Genomic DNA, 12,695 nt, shown 5'->3' on the forward strand with positions numbered 1-12,695 from the left:
TTCATGGATTGAGTCACTGTACCATGGTTTGAGGGAGTCGCCTTTGATGGTACGAACGGGTGATATGTTGTCCAGAACCACTTTCACTCTGGAGTCGAGAGAGGACAGCAGATCGTTAACATTGCTCCCCTCTTTGATGGAAGTCAGCGATTCTGCTAATTCTTGTGCCAATGTTTCTACAGGGATGTCCTTCAATGGCCTAGCTAGCCGAGTTTTGTTTGCCAGGTGTAATGGACAGGTGTAGAGTTGGCAAGTAACAGCATAATGATCTGAGATCCCTATATCAGTCACAGAGATTGACTTCACTAGAGGGTACATAGGGTCATCCCTTGCAAATACCAAATCCAGAGTGTGTCCAGCTGCATGAGTGGGGACATCAACATGTTGTTTGGGGTCTAGTCCAGCCACTATGTTCTGAACCTGTTTGGTGTTTGACATACCCGGTTCGTCATAATGGATGTTCATGTCTCCAAGAATGCAAAGTTGGGATGGAATAGTACTGCACACGTGTGACAGGAACTGTTCCCACTCCTGGAGGAACTGGGTCACTGTGAAACCATTTTGTCTTGAGGGAGGAGGATGATACACAAGCACTAGAGTGACAGGATGGTTGCTATTCAGTCTGACCGTGCAAGTTTCAAAAGTCTTGAATTCAGGTTGAGGGGTACATGTGATATCCATGCTGGCTCTGATGACAAAGCCAACCCCTACCCCTCTAGCCCCTTTGGATGTAGGTCTAGGCACGCCAACGTATTTGTACCCGGAGGGGCAGAGATCGTTTATGTGCGAATCATCTCCTTCACGCAACCAGGTTTCAGTTATAGCCAAGATGTCGACACACTTATCATTGATATATTCACAGAGGGATACAGCTTTTCCTGCTACAGATCTTGCACTGATCAGGCTTTGGGGCCATAAAACTTAGATGAGCTCACTTTTGATCTCAGTCTCACTTTTACGAAAGGAATTAATAGTCGAAAAGTGAGACTGAGATCAAAAGTGAGCTCATCTAAGTTTTATGGCCCCGGGGCGAGGTGCAGACTGATGGGCTTGTCTGTAATGTGCATATATATGCTTGTTTGATGTTTACATTTCTCTCAAGAGACACCTTCACCTGTATTCTCCTCTGCTTTGAAAACTGGTCCACGTGCGTTGGAATATGGACTACCTCTTAGGTTCATCAGAAACTGTTACGGCAGATATGGGAGTACTTGATATAAACTAGGTTATTGTCTGACGTCATGGCGTCAGACAGTACTAGATTTAGCCACGGCTTGTTGGTCAAGTCGTTCAATAAAATTATTGTGATAACTCGATCTTGGAAACTTCATTCTATCTAACCATGGGGATTAATGAAAACATGCTAAACACCCAAACAAGCCAAAGCATTGCACCTAATTATTATCACATCATTCACAACGTTACATATCATTTGGCCATTCTGTTATGCATCACTATCATTCATCTACATCCAGCAAAGCTATTCAGGTCAAAACTATCAGATTAACTAATAGATGTTTATTTTCAATGCATACAGTCTTTCTACCTTTAGAATTACACATATTCCTTACTTTGCAGACGTTTGATTTAGTCATAGTTAAAAATTTCAAGAGAAAGATGATGGTAGATGATTAATTTTTTTATGTGTATATGGAAAGATGTACTTAGCTCATTTATAACAAGTTTATTTCAATGTATTTTTAAAAAGAAATCATAATTCCCCCAACTGTTCAGCAAAAATGTTTAGATTGTAATATGTGATGTAACTTTTTCTTTTAAAAGCACTGGCTTTATCTAGTATTTAGAGAAAGTCAATCAGAAGAAATGTCACGGGGAAGGGGTGCACAACTAAAAATTTCGGGGGGGGGGGGGGCACTATCAAGGAAATTTTTTTATCAAGGAATTTTTTTTTATCAGTCAAAAAAGTAAATATAAATATGTTATTGTTTACATGACCTTCAGGACACAAGCATAAATTAAGTAGCTATGTTTTCTATTGCATATAATTATATATCGACAAAATATGGGGGTCCCTCTTCTTCATGGTTCTTACGGCAATGAAAAAAAGAAGTTACAAGTAATACAGTATAATTCTATACATAAATATAATTCCATATATACATGTATATAAAAACCCAAATTAAAATTTCATTTGCAAACAATAAAGTAGGTTTAATTGATGGAGTGGTTTTAAGGTCTGGATTGACTGAAATAAATTTTTTCCTAATTTTAAGAAATGATTTTATTGCTTTTTGATAAACTTGCTTTTGAGCAAAGGAGAAAGAGCCTGAGGAGCAAAATGTTACACTTAGGTTTTTGAATTTGGACAAACTACTACTCGTATATGATGTAAAAGTAAATAGACTGCGTTTGTTTATGACAAATTAATTAAGCCTTATCGCCAAGTATAATTTATTTTTGAACGTATCATTGGACTGATTTCGCTGAAATCTAATTAAGATTGCAGAGAGAGAATATTTAAACCACAAAGCAACAGCAACATATTTGGTCTTTGTTCCCAAAAATGCATGAAATGTGTACAATTTACACTGTTTTGTGTAAGAGGGATATGGGCTACATCAACACCTACTCTCACCCCCAAAATACTCAATGTGCCCCCTTTTTGCAAAAAGTATCCTGCTCTTTCAACAGTCAACTAATTATTGAGACAATTACATGTACAACTTTCCTGAAAAAAAAAATAATTAGTAAGCTTCATAAATTACCCATGTAAAAAAAATCAATCCTGTGTATATTTTCATTAATTATCATTCCGGACACATAAGTGAAAGTCTGCTTAATCAGACGTAAAGTTTGTCCATGTAGTAGGTCACTTATGCTGCAGTGGGGAGATCTTATCTGCACCTTTAGAACTTTGCACATATTGGAGATGCCCATACACATAATGCCCGCAAGTGCACACATATTCGTAAACATAACAGGTAGACGTTGCAGTTGTGTTCTCTGTATTCCATCATGCATTTAAATGTATATCTAATTACAAATCCCATTGTTATTGAACCATTATATTGTCTAAGTAGTTAAAGTGACAGTACGGCGCATCTCATCGAAAAACTGGCTTGATAAAATTTTCCAGCAAGATTTGGAATTTTTTACCACTCATAAATGATAAACTTTCAGAAATTTACAACTTTCACAATTAAATAATTTTGATTACTTCATTATAATTAATAGTTATTTATGGGACATAAATATATACATCGCAACGTGTTCGGGGTTTCACATATCATGCTATGCACACATGCGTAGTTTCCATAAACAAGACAGCATGGTAAGAGAGGGAAGCCCGGTAGGCCTGCTACATTGACAATGTCGACCAAAACGAAAAAGAAACTGAAAATAGAGCTTGAAAAAGCAACTTTCCTGACTAAAAGTTAGTTTGAGGATTAATATAATCGTTGGATAAGGAAGAAACGGTAACTCGGCGACGCTCACGCAGGGCTTTCGAAGGTTCTACTCGACAGGTTTGTTGATATTTGTTATCATTTCTCATTTTTCCATCGCTTTCAAAGAAAAAAAATAGTGTAAACTCAACATAAAAATACATCTATGACTTATAAACATTGTTGCCATTTGAAGTGTTAATTTTTTTTAACTGTGCAGAAAAATATTTTGTTTGACATTTGCCGCGATAACGTATGATTTGGTGGTTTTTCCTTTCTCGGACCCACATACACAAAACGTCAACATTTTACTTTTAATTCTTTTAAATTCGCCTGAAAGCAGACTAAAATCTTTAAGATTATTATTTTATCAGAAAGTTATGATAATTTGCATTTGAAAATTGCTTTTACCTTATATTCATTATAATTGTAAAGGCTACAGTGTAGGCACATGCCGTTTTAGAATTCACGTGGTACAAATAAATAGATCTAAGATTGCTCCAGTTCGTACGACCCTTGATTTTCCGGCAGATTCTAACTCCGTTAATTTTGTATTAGGAGAGAATATTTCTGTTTCTCAAACTGCTTACATCAACTTTATACCTTAATTATTTCTTAATGATATATTGGGTAAATTTGAATGAAAAAGCATACGTTTTGCAGCCGTACTGTCGCTTTAAACGTGTTTATGCATTGTTATATAATCACCAGAATACCTTCAGCTTTTCTCAACATGCTGAAGAAATGACGTATTTAAGCTATTTTATTAGCGAATTACCTGTCCTAAAAATAGAATACATGTACATGCACGATGTAAGAACACATATCGGAATTGGCATGAATACTGCAGTGAAAATGCATACAACGAAATTAACATGACAGAACAAAGTTGACTACAGAGCGATTGTAGACTATCGTCAATAATTATAATTTCTTCAAAGTAAGTTTAATGAGGAACTATTTTCTTATTCGCAATACCCATTTTCCTTGACGGCTGTTTGTCAATTGCATTTTCCCCACGCGCTGACTATGAGGAGTTGACTAAATAGACTCCCAAAAGTAATCTGTTTATTTAAAGTGCACGACCCTTTTACATATATTAAGGCTGGGGTTGACCTGGTAAAATAGGCGGAACTTATCTCCATCTCTGTCAGTGAAGCTGATAAGAACTGCACTGAGCTAATAAGCTTTGTTTACAAATTACTGACAGGAATATTCTGATCCATTTTGTACGTCATTAAATAAACATAATGTATAACTGAAATATGCGCACACTTCTATCAATCTATATGATTATCATTGATCAATTAATTTTGAAACAATTCGATCTACTGTGTAAACACATGTACATAAAATAAATACAAATAATCAGAACAATTCAGAAGAACAGAAGAATTCATTTATGTGATTCTCATTAAAAAAAATACAGTTTTATGTTATCATCTTTTATTGTAGAAAAAATTGTGTGGGAATTTTATTTAAGACAACAAAGTATATACTGAAAAGAAACATTTTATGTATATATTTATTTTCTAAATAGCAGCATATTTACATTAAATGATTTTATCACTAACACCCAAGGAGGCACTATCGCATGCACTACAACAGTATTAAATTTTAGCGTCATATGATTCTCGGTGCACTACCATGATTACCAATTCAATGTTTATTCTGTTTTATTTGCATTTGTTTTAACAAACTGATCCATGTTACTACATGTAGATTCCAGCCATTGGTCGATGTCCAGAGAGGAATGTCATTTTTTTTCAAAGCAGTTAATAGAGTACGTATACTGACTTAATTGTTTTCAACTCTATTTATTTCAATATTTAAAACAGCTTATCCAATGTTTATTCAGGCTCTGGGCCGGTATTACCTGTTAATGTTACCGTTGTAACGAACATTTTTTTTTCTATACGTTAATCAATTTAGAGGTATTTAGATAATTATTTTAACTATATGATAAATGTCAGGTTGCAAACATGTTTATTAGTTTGACCATTTCCACGAATTTTACGTTTTCTGGAAACTGCATATTTTACTAAAATCCACGAACATTGAGAACCAAGAATATTATTTAATGAGATCACACTACTGCGTATTTAATCACTAAAATGACAAAAATAGTTTTTCAGGCATATTTTTCTTATTTGCATAATATTGCTTGAAGAAAAATCTCAACACCAAGTTTAAATAAAATATATTAACATTAATTTAAATATGTTTTATTGAATAAATCAATAAGTTTCAGGGAAAAGGCTAAGTTTATATATACCCTGTCCGTGTATGATAGGTCAAGAAAAGACAAGTAATGATACTTGTACATGATAATAAAATATACTAATATTCACAATCAAGTTTCACACTAATCAGTATTATGTAAAAAAAAAAAAAAAAAAATAGATAATGATCCCTATATTATATATAAATTATTCACTTACTATTCAGCTCTAATATAAAAATTGAAGAAAAAATTTAATATTACAGCATACTTAATTTTATCTCTTGGTAGATTTTATAAATTCATGTTCCTTTGAAAAAAATTCACAATTTGTTTTATAAGAATATTAACATTTTCTTCTCAACAGTGTCGATTTATAAATAAACAGGAAAAGTGCTTTCGTTGAAATCAAACACTAATATATAAAACTTTTATCTTGATGTAGTCTATATAGCAAGTTTGATTGATAAAGACCAAAACAGTAGGATGATCATAAAATTAAACACATTATTCCATTGAAAAAATATTGCAACACCATTCATCGATGTAAAAACTAGAACAAACTTTCATTTTGCTCTCGTATCATGTAAATTTTGATTTTAATGGGTGGATGTAAACTTATACAAAAATTCTTTCTCAACAACGACAAAATTAACAACAGTAATCTACCAGCGTACTCACCTACTAGGAAAATAGCTCTTCTGTAGAGACAGTAACAGGTTGAAAAAAAAATTTCTTGACTAACAAACAGCAAGACAGACAGACAGAAACATCACCATCGCATGTCAAGCTCTTCTGGCCAATAGCTGGTTCAGATAAGCTTGGACCTCAAACAGCTACCAAAAAATTTAGTACATGAACATACATAAAGGGTCTTACCTGCAATGCATTTCTATGTTCTCTTAAATTTCATGTTGATAACTCCTTTTGTGGAATCATGATGTCAAATTAAAACAAGATATGTGTGTGAAACACTGATGCTCCCATATTGCAGCTCATAAACAGGTTTATGTCTTCTGATATATCTAATAAGGTTATAATTGTTAGGTTCTTAATAAACATTTTCATATATATTCACAAATTTTACAATTTTAACTTGAAAGTTGAATAACCCGATTAATTTGAAATACATGTAATTCCGGACCTCTATGAAACACGTCCGTTCTATGTGATGTACTTTTAAAAAAATACTATTTATATAATTGAAAGAATTAATTCTCAAATTAAACGTGTAAAATTGTAAATATATGTGGTTAAGTGGTAATAATAATATGAAAGATAGGCAAGTTAATCATAATCTGACATTCTGTGAAATAAAAATGTGACCAAGACTATTCTGTCTTAAAGGAGTTATGAGTATAGATCTCTCAATCCGATTATCTCAAAATCTGACAATTACATGTATAAATAATCGTGTAATTTTGTTTTATTCAAGCAATATAGCGGTCAAATGCTCTATGTAAACACAAACTATCTGCACTCTTATTGATAGTAAAAGAACGAGGGCGCTTTTGATTGACATTCGGCAGGAATCAGGGCGCATTTGAAAAGTGAAAACTTTATTGAACTGTAAAATTAAATTTTAACATTCTTTTGATGTATCATGTTCCTATGAAATAGGTAAGGAAATCATTTCCCCAATAGTGTGTTTTGATTTCCTTAGAAAAAACTTTTGAAACGTGAGTTGACTAGATGCGTCATTTGGTACAAAATATTACATTTTTAAACACGTTTTTCTAAAAATTTATCTCTGGGTCATCTCTCCACGATTTTAAAAAGACATTTTTGTGCATTTGTATTCAAAGAAACGAACAAACATTTGTTAAAAAAAAAAATACCAATGTGTAAATGCGCAAGTTGCTTCTTTGTCATTTTAAGTTAATTCCCGTGTGTTTGTGTAGCGATGATAGCTCAGTAGAATAAATTACCAGTCCAACGCACTAAGGAGTCGAGAAGTTTTTGAAATTTCATTTCATATATCATACCCTAATATCTTGTTAGGTGTTTATTATTCATGTGAAGTATTACTGTGTTATCGTAACTATTAAAGAGGAATTCTCATAAGAACACTTATCTCTTAAATTTAAAAATCAATGAAAATTTCACAGAATCAAGAAGACAATATCACTAAGTGATGGTATCAGTTGGATTAAATTTGACCGTTTTATATTAGAGACAAGGTCAGGTCAAGGTCAGTACCTTTTCCCTGGACATTAAGAATAAAAAATTACTGTTGCTGTCACAATTTGTGATAATGGCATGGAAATATTCCCTCGCTGTAACCAAATCTTTGAAAAAGAACAAAGAGTACGTGCAAACAAGTTTATTATAGTGCTAAAAAAATGTAAAGAACATCCTGACACCTGCACACACACAACACGCACACCTACAACACTCGCAAAAATAATAATAAAAAAAAAAAACAACAAAATATTAATAATAAACAAAAAAAAAATAATGATAGTATCAATATACCGACTATAATAGCGTCATACCAGACCCGACAAATGTTTCGTTGCCATGTGCGAATAAAATCAAAATCGGAAACACTGACTGTCGAGACCACAGAGGTTGACCCAAGACGTTACCGTATACTGTTCATAGACACACAGTCGTTGTTTACTCATGGAATTACGGTTACGACATTGTCCAAAGGTCACACGTCCCTCTAGCCTTCAACGCCTTAGTACTTAAGATTTCCTCGAATGTCTCAGTATGCCATAATGTTCACGTCGCCCGCGTGGCGCAGTGGTTAGAGCGTCTGCTCTAGAGTCGCGAGGTAAGGAGTTGATCCTTACGTCGCGGGTTCGAATCCCTTCGGATGAGACCGTATAAATCGAGGTCCCCTGTCGCAGTAGGTGTTGGCACGAAAAAGACCCCTCACTGCTCAATGGCCATAAGTGCCGAGCATAGGACAAAATTTGCAGCTCTCCACCGGCAAGTGGTGGCGTCTCCATATGAGTGAAAAATTCTCGAGAGGGACGTTAAACAACAAACAAACAAACATACTGTTCACCTGCTACTTCAAACACGCACATACACAGCTGGTCACCTATAATAACACATTATTTAAACGTCTGGGTTTCCATAGCCGGTAATAAACGCATTCATACGGAATACTTGAATATGTCGGGTACATTATCTAGTACAAATAAAACTTAACTTAAAGGTGCATAGACACAGATTTGAAGTTTATACTTTCTCAAATTTTCTGTATAATATCACAACTTATATGTTGCTATAGCATTTCACACGAACTTATTTAATCTGGAAATTATTGAAACTACGAATTTCGGGAGGCGTTTGATAAACACATCCTTGCACTTTCACAATTTTTAACTTTATCCTTAATACTTAAGAAAAGTAGCAATTTTGTTGTGTATTAATGAATAATATTACATCTATAATCCAGAAAATTCAGAGTAAAAATGTGCAAAAGCAAAACCCACGCACTTAAGTATTGTCAGCCCGTGCTCAGTGTTGTGCAGTTGTGTTCAGAGTTTAACAAATTGAATACACCCGTGAAACGTAAACTGTTTGTGTAAACAGGGCACGAGCTCTGTTGTTGTTAATGTTTACGTTTCACCGGGTGTGTTCAATTCTTAAACTCTGCACACACCACTGAGCACGGACTGACAATACTGGTGAGAGGATTTTGCTTTCAACATTTCTAATCTGAAATTTCTGCACTATAGTTTTAATATTTTTCATTAATAAACAACAAAATTGCTACTTTTCTAAAGTAATAAGGATAAAGTTATTGTGAAAGTGCAAGGATGTGTCTATCAAACGCGTTCAGGAATTCGAAGTTTCAATAACTTCCAGATAAAATAAGACTTTTATCAAGTTTTCGTATGAAATGCTATAACAACATATAAGTCATGAAAGTATACAGAAAATTTGAGTAAATATTAACTTCAAAACTGTGTCTAAGCACCTTTAACAAAGTAACGAAATAATAACTTTTTCTTAAAATAAAAAAATTTAAAAAAAACCTAGCTAACAAAATATACAGTTCAAACTCACCGCTGCCAAAGTTCTCAAAATTACTCTACTGTCCACACAGGAAAACTCGAACACACAAACCATTCAGGTCAAATGCACGCAGCAATTTTTCTCTCGACCACATAGGTCATACAACATTTTTACTTAGGAAGGACCCACCTTCTCACTTCTACGGCCTGCTCAGAACTAACTTACACGTAGACAAATTGTTAAAACCGGTCTGAAAGCCGTGACCGGCTATCGATGAGTATGAACCTATGGTACACCATAACCAACATAATCACATTAAACAAAATTGTGATAGTTGCCAATCATGCGATGCCTACTTCTATTTCAATAGATTAAATGTTTTTCTTTATTGGGTCTATAAAATGATATTACCAAATTGACATAAATAATTTAACTAAAATGATATTGGCTAATCCGAATTTTCTCTACTTTTCTTAAAATTTTAAGATATTTTAGTTATTTTTATATGCTTCCTATATTTAAATTTTTCTTATTTTCACATATGGTAAAGTTGTCACAAAAAGATACAAAATGATATAAAAACAAAAAGTTTTGACCGTTTACTAAGAGAGAAAAAACACTTTTTACGAATTTTTGGCTCAAATCTGAACTTAGATTGGAAGCTTTTAAAAGCTAACATAATTGTAGTTTGTTTGGAAAATCATATTTATTCGATATATTTTAAAACTTTAGTTCCTTATCATTAATTTAACTTGCATTTAAAAATTTTCTCCAAGTTTTTGATTGTGTAAAAATTATAACTAAATTCATTGTTCTATCATTATTTTGAGATGCAGAAAAGAAGATATTTTCATACGCCGCCATTCCACCAAAAATATAGTCCCTGCTAGATTTCAAACTCAGTTTACCATTTCTATTTAAAGTTGTACAATTGTGATGAGGAAAGAAAAATATGATCTTTTAAATCTCTTACATCTAAATATATAAAACATATAAGCAAATTTATTCTGTTTTATTTGCATATTACATGTATATGTTTTAACAAGCTAATTCAGAGAATTTGTGTCCCCCGCTTAGGGAAAAAAGAAGAGCATGCGCACTTCGCATGCTCTCCGCTCCCTGGATTTGCAGAATTTTTAAATGTATAAATGTATATTTAATTATTTATTAATTATTTAATATGTGTATAGAAGATTCTCTTTATATAGAATATTTATCACAATGTAATAATGATTTAATATTTACACGCCAGAAGTTATAACTTTTTCATTTCATATGTTGAATACTATCATTAAGTAAATCAAAAACATTAAAAAAAAAATTTAAAAAAAACAACAACCGGGATCGTCCGGGATTTGAACCCGGGAAACTCATTTACTAAGCAAGAATCATACCCTAGACCAAAAAGGCACTTGATTACACATCAGATTAAATGCAAACATTAGGTCACATATAATGTTTATATTCACGTTCGATATTGTCAAAATTTTACACAATACATGGTGTCTAATTTAGCCTTTACTAAACAGTTCTAATAGATGTAATTAGAATATAAAGTCCGCCGACAACCTGTATTATATGTAATAACTCTCCACATTCCCCTTTGCTAAAAACAGTGCTAAGCAACTTTTAATACAATAAAAAAGACGGGTCGGGACACTTTGAGAGGGGCGATAGAGGCCATAGGGAGTTATGGTATAAATTTTCATTGCAAAAACTCAAAAGCTTCTAAAGATATCACCCTAAAACATCAACCGATGGCTGTAACACTTTCGTTTCCGGGCAAGAAGCTTCTGAGCTTTTGCAATGAAATTTTACACCATAATTTTTTATTTATTTATTTATTTATTTATCGTATTAAAAGTCGCTTGGCACTATTTTTATCACAGGAGCAGGTGACAAGTTTCTTGTTTGGAGACAACATGAATGAGAAGATAAAGAAAATGGATGCTTCAAGGAAAGTGGGAAAAAGTTGAATGTTTATCAACATTTCACACCAACACAGGGTTCGAAATTCACTATATACAACTCGCAAAACGCGAGTTAGAGTTCCCAAATTGCGAGTTAAAAATTAGGTAACTCGCAAAAACTTGCGGGTTGATTTTTTTTCTTTGGGAAAAAATTCCCCCTTCTTTAAATATCAGCATGGCTACTTTTTTTGTTTAAACGGCAGTTGAAAGAGGATGCTGAAAACAAATGAACAGTACCAACAATGATGATCATGTGTTTTATTTGAAATTTTTAAAAAAAATAATAGGTATGGGAAAAGGGTTAAATATAACCCTCGGAAAAAAACAGTTGTAAATGACTTATTTGTGAAGCTTTATGATAAAATTTGTAAGAACTTTGTCACTTTATAATAATAGATGTATAAATACAGTACAATAGGTTAAATTCCTCATATAACAGTTGAATTATCAAGTGAGAAAAAAAACATGCAATGAAACTGTAGCAAAATTATATAATATGACAGAACACAATGCTAAAATAACATTACATAGTTTAATCAGTAATTTAAATAAAAGTCACACTTTAGTTGTAATTTGCGTATTGTACAGTAGTTACTTTTTCCTTAAGTTACATGTACATGTATTTAATTTTAATTTTATAAAGGCTTTTATATGAAAATTGCGAGTAGTCTTATAAAATTGCGAGTTCACTTTCTTGGTACTCGCAATTATTTCCGAGTTGTAATTTTAGGGAGTTTCTAACCCTACAACATCAAGAAATGTTAATCATGGAAAAGGATGTGGGGGAAATCACTACAGAGAATACACACAATATAGTGGGCCAAAACAAACAAACAGCAACAAAAAAGGAAACAAACAACAGCAACAACAACAATCTTTTTTTAGGGAGAAGCAAGGGCAGGAAGCCAATGCCAAACAAAAAGTAGACTAATCCCTGCCCGCAGTAGAAAAACCAGATTAGATCATTGTGTAAGTAGTTATAGTAGTGAAGAGAAATTCACAGAAAATGCTTTGTTTGAACTTCCAGTTGATGTGAACAATTTACTAAATGTTCCTCAAAATTTTAAAGGAGGAAAGATAAGTGAGTTTTATGAAAACTGGAAATGTATAACCTCTGACAAGTGG

Source organism: Saccostrea echinata, unplaced genomic scaffold (assembly GCF_033153115.1).
Source record: "Saccostrea echinata isolate AGI-Se365-2 ecotype Australia unplaced genomic scaffold, CSIRO_AGI_Sech_v1 ptg000010l, whole genome shotgun sequence".
In the NCBI taxonomy this organism is placed as follows: Eukaryota; Metazoa; Mollusca; class Bivalvia; order Ostreida; family Ostreidae; genus Saccostrea; species Saccostrea echinata.